General features: G+C 37.6%; 1 long non-coding RNA gene across 1 annotated transcript; it reads right to left on the bottom strand.

The window, feature by feature from the left end:
• Window positions 1–1,080: 1,080 nt before the first annotated feature.
• Window positions 1,081–3,045, bottom strand: LOC135254318 (uncharacterized). The gene is made up of 2 exons (XR_010329834.1): window positions 2,987–3,045; window positions 1,081–1,596 (listed from the first exon to the last, which is right to left on the bottom strand). It is a non-coding gene; the product is annotated as an uncharacterized LOC135254318 (long non-coding RNA).
• Window positions 3,046–7,137: the final 4,092 nt, after the last annotated feature.

Below are 7,137 nucleotides of genomic sequence, written 5' to 3'. Positions count from 1 at the left end.
TTCAAACAAGTTCTTTTTTTTGGCTGCTTCAAATGGAAAAGTCTGCCTTTTGCTAATATAAACCTGGCTTAACCCGGTAGGATGTTCTCAAACTGTTGATGCTATTAAGTGTATACATGATAGATGTGGAACCCAAACTTTGATGTGCAATGCAGCAGGGCTTGGGAAGAGGAGATGTTTCCCGTTACAGTGCTCCTACAAGTAACTTCACCATGTCTGACAATTGTGATCACTGCAATTCATTTTAGCCTAGGTAAAATATATACAACAGATATGTCTGGTATAATGAACTCTGACAAGAGAACGTTCCATTTTCTGCTGGAAGCCATGTCAAATAACTTTCACACATGAAAACTGTTTTTGTATGAGAAGAAATCCACAGAAAGTAATATTTGATAAATTCGAATATAAATATCTGGTGAAATACGAATGGCATCAATGGCAATGAAAAACCCATGCAACACAATAAGCAATTAATGGGCAAAGCAAATAAAAGAAATACATTGACTAATGTAAATTATTATAATGATTATAAAGCTCTTATTTTAAAGTTTCCTGCAAAAACATACACTATATAAATAAATATATTATGATATGCTCCAGGAAGTATGACATTTAATTTTTCAGGCTTTGTACATTAGCTTTTGTAATGTTTTATGAAGTTTCTAATATTAGGGTTAATCAGGCTGTGTTTTGTAGCCACTGAAATGAGGGCTCAGATTAGTCAAACAGGATTAGTCAGATCTTCAGTGCTTTAAATATTGGTGACAGAATGAACTTCACTGATTCAGCAGAGACCTTTAACGAATAAGTAGTGAAAGGTTATGACATTTAAGGGAAGTTAATGTGGTTGTGGAAATATGCAGCTGAAGAGGTACACATGTTCCAATTCTTTGAGGAATGTTTTGCAGATTAATTAGTACATCATTCTAGGCAATTTCTCAATAATTAAAATCAGCCATAATGGAAAATGGAACTCTAAAAACTACTTACAGTAATTACTTTCTCATTCGTATCCCCCAGTTACAAGGTAAATCAGAATTAAATAAATTCTGGAGCACAAACTAAGATCTCCACATCTATGGCAATCCTGAAAAATGCAGCACATTAACAATGCTACATTGTCACTGAAGTCTATCATTAAAGAATTTGCTTCTATGGGATATTTTGTAGGTCTGTGTGCACTTCCATATTCGCTGAGATTTTTTTCAGCATTCCAGAGGAAACAGTGGACCAGAATTCAAGTCACTTCTGATACTTCAGTGAGCGAATGGCTGGAAGGTTTGGCTTTACCTTTTATAATTCAAAATCTTCATAGTAAACTACTAAAAACAATGCAAGGCATGTTTTTTTTTAGCAAATGGAATGGAACATAAGCCAATGTTTAGCATTAATTGAATACATTTCTTCATCCTTGCCAATTTAGTTGTTTCCAAGTAAATGGCTTCAGTAGTTTTACCTAAGAACAAAGACCCAAATATAATCGTAAACTTCCCCTGAATCCGTGGCAGAATATTATTTCTGATCATTCCCCATGGTTGTTGCATCGGCCTTCTTTCAGTATCCTCTTCCCAGATATGCTTGTTCTGGTAGCTCCTGAAACAGACTGAACTGACTCTTTTTATATTGGGTTAAAAAAAAAACCATGCATAATCATGAATATTTATAGCCGTGCAAGTATATTCATTTTCTTGGCGTGGACATTAATGCAAGGCATATAGGTCCATTTCATCAATGAGTGGTGTCAGGGTTAGGGATGCAGTGCATAAAAATGCCTCACTAGGGCCAAGCTGAAGAAACCTTTATTGACTTAAAATAAATTGATGCCCCAGGAAGTGCTTAACGTTCATGCTAAATGTCAGAATATTCAAAATATTGTATTTTTGACTTGCAAATGATTTCTATTGGATCACATTAAATTGCTAATCATTGCACCCATTGCATGAGCAAAATAGAATATAAAAGCTGGGGAATGAAGAGAATGTTAATAGATGGTCTTGATTCCCTGAATGACCAGATATGCAGATGCTGAACTTGCAGGGCTTTTTCCAGGCATGGATTTTGAATTTCAATTTCAATTCTGATTCAATATTGGCAGGGCAACTAGAGTCTTACGGCCAAAACAACATACAAGACAAACATGTAACCGGTATGACCAACACCAGACATATTCAAAGTGTGTGAATAAACAAATAAAATTAAAGTGTGAAGGGCATGGCAAATTATATTACATTTATTCTAATAAACAAATATGTATAGTACATGTTTTTAAAAAGACTAATTGTAATTCTGTTTTGCGTCTCAGGTGATATGATAAAGCTGATGAGTCATCTTTGCTTTTCTCCAGATCCTGCCTGCCTCTCCATGCTGTGCGGGATGGGGCCAGCAACTTTCTGTACTCACAAAACTGTTGTGTGTACAGCATAAGTGGTTGCAACAAAATCTCCACGCATATGTCCGATTAGAAAATTTATGCTGAGCTTGGGAAACAAGCATACCTCTACAATAACAAAACTATTGCGTACCCCCCTATAATGTTCATGCTTAAATTCACTGTGAGGGAGTGGGGAATTTGGGAGACGAAACGCGACTGAGCAGGATACTTTAAGCTATCCACCTGGGGCGGAATAACCACTAAATCTCGTTAGAGATAAAAAGGATAGGGGAAAAATAAACGAAAAGAAAAACAATACTCCTATGGAAGATTAGCCCAAAGAAAAAGCTTTAGTGACCCGAGTACAGGGTGAAGAAACTAAGGCTTAAGGAGTATTGACTATACTAAAACACAACTGAATAGATTTGTGAACGTGAGAACTTTGAGAACAGCCCTCGCACAGAGGACTGTCAAAATAACCACAAGAGTTGTAGAAATGAGTAAAGATAATAGCGCTAGCTTCGTAGCACACAATCCAATAACCTCAGTGTGTAATTCCGCAGTAACTCCTCGCGTAACTCAAAGGACGCAAAAGAGGGACTGATCTAGTACCGAACTGTCCAATTTACCGGCTTTCGTGTAACGCAAGTTGACACTGAAACAACGCTTATCGGTTCGCTAGGGGTTTAAATAAAAAGCCATCAGGTGCAAATTGTAAAAAGAGATTTGCACGCGTATAATTCAATCAAGGAAATGAACATTTAATGGCCGTAATAACTGAAGAAAAGGCGCAGAAAAAACCAATGGCCGTAATAAACGAAAGAATGACGCAGTTCAGAAAATAAATGGTATCACCCAAAACCATGACACACCGATGTGGACTGAAGAAAAATTCTACTTTTCATGAAGCCAACTAGTTATCTTACAAAAATACAGAATAAATTATGTGGATAATTCACTTTACCAAACTGATTACTATCCATTATTTAGCTATAGTTACAAAATTGAGTGAGGAATGTAGTGATTGATGTCACACTTTGTACTCATATGGGCTAATAGATAAAATTAGTCATATTATAAATGTTGGTTAATACTGTATGCATGTAAGCAATAGAACACTTCTGATAGCTCTAAAAAAACATAAATGTTAATTGTGATATATTTTGTTATGTCTGGCATCTGAAGAATGTGCTATTTCCTGACAACTTTCTATTTCCTGCCTGGCTGCATTTAGAGATTTAGGCCTGGAAAGCACCCATTTATATTATTGCAGCTCCCCTCCCCCGTTACTGTATTCTGAAATATTGCAGGCACTATGTAACTTCATACAAATTACATTGAACTTTTCTGTTCAACTGTGCCCTCCACCCCCTTCAGTCTCCAAATCTCTATTATGTGACTTCAGGCTGCATTTACCTCAACATTATCAGTATGTGTTAACAATTAACAGCCCTGCCAACCACCTCTGCTTTTTGACTGTTGGCTGTCTACAAGTTTCTGACCTCTGCTCCCTGGAAACAGCCTTCTGATTTTCATCTTTGTTGCCCTCAGTGACAGAATGAGATGGTCACCCTCTGCCTGCCAGGGCGGTTGAGTTACACATTAGAATGTGCCTTATGAAGGTCTATGTCCCCTGGCTATATCTGGGTTCTTCTGCGTGGATAAATCTAAAATCTTAAAATCTATAGTCATTTTGACTTTACACATTGAGTGAATATTTTACTGTCACCAGTGCTTATATATCCAACTGAAAAAGGCTAAGATTGCTGTAGAAGTTATTGAGAAGGATTTCAAATCAGGAGTGCCTCCTTATTCTGCATAGCCCTTGGGTTTATATAAATATAGACATTATATTCATGTTTTTTCATACACAGGCATTTTTCATCACCATCAGCAACTCTTTTAAATGTCATGCTTCATAAAAATTCATCATTCATATGCAAACACAGAGCATGTGTACTGCCATGTGTAAGTCATATTACCGAGTGAGTGCAAGTCGTACCAAACTAAAGCTATGGTTGCTCTGTTATTATTACTGTAATTAATTCATTATTATTAATTGCTCTAGTATAGTTGGAATATATGTTCATCTTATTTTCTATTTTGACATAGTACATGGAGTAATAAAGTGAAATGGCAACCTATTTAGTAATTTCTTTTCAGCCAGGAAAACTATAGCTGGAAGCCACAAACCATGACAACTTTGATATTCATTGCCAGTTTAAAAAATACATTTTCTTTTTGCTGCTTTATCCTTTTAGCTTTCTTCATCGTACTTTGTAAAAGTCACTCTGAAAAGGTTTGTAAAGTCATTCAAATTGCCTATGTATATATGGATAGGTCTCAGCTACTCAGGTCAAAAGATAAAGAAAAACAACAAACGAGTCAAGTTCACTAACTGGATGATCTGCAGATAAATATCCAAAGCTTTATACGCATTGGAGATGCTATAAAACATCAGCATAAGCACTCTTCATGATCCCAAGTACAATGCTGTGCATTCACATAGCAGTCCATAAAATGAGAGGTACACACAGTGTTACTAATGTAAGACTGTAAGCTATGTTTGGCCGGCTGTGTGAAGTTTACTGTGAATTCACCACAGCATTGAATCATTTCAGTCAAATATATTTTACGGCCCCACACCCAAGATTCTTTGAACCAGGATTTACAATTTCTCTGATGGTTGAGCGCTCCCTATTCTTCAGAGCTCTCGTACACACTGGTGAAGCAGATTGAAGTGCCAGTGCTTGGCACCGATGTCCCCGGCAAAGTGGTTGGCACAGCTGGAATGGCTGGAGATGCTGCAGGGCATGATACGGGCTAAGCGGTTGGCACAGAGGAGGACGCTGTGTGGCTGCCGCTTAAGCCACGACCTCAGCCATGTTTGGAAAGGCCATGCTGTGGCGATGACTCATGAATGGGCCTCCTCTTATTTTATCTGCCAGCGAATGAAACGCTTTCCTTGTGCGATTATTTATGGTCTCTCCCTGAAAGTACTAATCTCAGCTGCTTTGTGTATGGTCATGACTCTGTTCAGGCCAATATTATTTTTCAGCATATAAATCATTTATTTTTTATTTTTTTATTGTATATAATTGCCGTGACAGGGATATATATATATATATATATATATATATATAAAGCCATATACTGTATTTTCACTCCCTGTGATCAGGCAACTCTCTTTCCCTGTCACAGATATATATAGACGGGTGACAAATTAAAGGAAAAACGAACATAATGTGTTTTAGTAAGGTGTTGGGCCACCACGAGCTACCAGTACAGCTTCAATGCACCTTTACATAGATTCTAAGTCTCTGGAACTCTACAGGAGGGCTGGAGCACCGTTCTTCAAAAATATATTTCCTCATTTGGTGTTTTGATGATTGTGGTGGAGAGCACTGTCAAACACGTCGGTCTAAAATCTCCCATAGGAGATCTGGTGATTGAGAAGGCCATAGCATATGATTCACATAATTTTAATACTCATCAAACCATTCAGTGACCCCTCGTGCCCTGTGGATGGGGACCTTGTCATCTTGGATGACGGGATGACATCAAGTAGAAATGTTTCATCATAGGATAAAAGTGATCACTCAGAATAACTTTGCATTGATTTTCTGTGATTCTTCCCTCTAAGACAACAAGTGGACCCAAAACATGCCAGAAATATGCCCTCAACAGCATAACAGAGCCACCAGACCCCCTTCACTGTACGCCACACATGCACTCGCCCACTTGTTGAGAATATGGTGAAGTATGACTCATCAGACCATATCACTTTTTTCCATATCACTGTAGACCAGTGTCTATGGTTTTAGCACCACTGAACTTTCGTCTTTGGAATGAGGGGTTTATGCACCGAAACCCTACTATGTATTTAAGGGTATTTTTAAAATCAGTTTTGGTTTCACCATGTAGAAATTGCAGCACTTTGTATACATAATATTTGGGACAAATGGCTTCAAAGGTGTTTCTGATTAGTCAAATGTGTTCAATTTCGTCTGTAGTGCAGGTATAAGAGAGCTTTCGGCATCTAGTCTTGATTCAAAGGCTAATTGATTGCCATTGGAGTTTGTTATTGGTGTTTGTCAATATGAGGAGCAAGTTTGTGCCAATGATAGTCAAAGAACCCATTATGAGGCAGAAAAATAAGATAAAACAGTCAGGGACATAGACCAAACCTTAGACTTGCCAAAATCAACTGTATGGAACATTTTTAAGAAGAAAGAGAGCTCTGGTGAGCTCAGCAATCACAGGGCCTGGTAGGTCACCTCTACAGATGACTGAAGAAGTCTTACAGTAATGCAACAAAACCACCCAAATGCTTGTCCAACAGATCAGAAACACTTTTTATTTAAGTATTGAGACAACAGTGACTCAATTGCTTACTGCATCAAAGCCAGCTGCCCTTGCCGAATATTGTAATTCAGGAGTTACTGAAGCAATGAATTTACTTGCTCAATGCAATAACTTCCTCAAGAGTGAAGTAAGTGTGAATATCTGACAGATTAAGCCCAGGTTATTCTGAATTTAAAGCTGTAAGGATTCAATAAAGTGAGCTTGTTATTCTTTTTACAGCATGCATTAGGGTCCCTGCAAAGATGCCAAGCAATAGTTTCAAAAATATGGTGGGTTATCACTTGAGAAATGCAAGTTTGCAGTGCATTCCAGCCCACTATAACATAAGGTAACTTCTTTCCACTGAACTACAAAACATAAGAGTCATTTGTTAACTGGAAATCTGGTATCAAAGCAGA

The sequence above is a fragment of the Anguilla rostrata genome, chromosome 4 (assembly GCF_018555375.3).
Source record: "Anguilla rostrata isolate EN2019 chromosome 4, ASM1855537v3, whole genome shotgun sequence".
NCBI lineage: Eukaryota > Metazoa > Chordata > Actinopteri > Anguilliformes > Anguillidae > Anguilla > Anguilla rostrata.
This window is presented reverse-complemented; position numbering and strand designations above follow the sequence as displayed.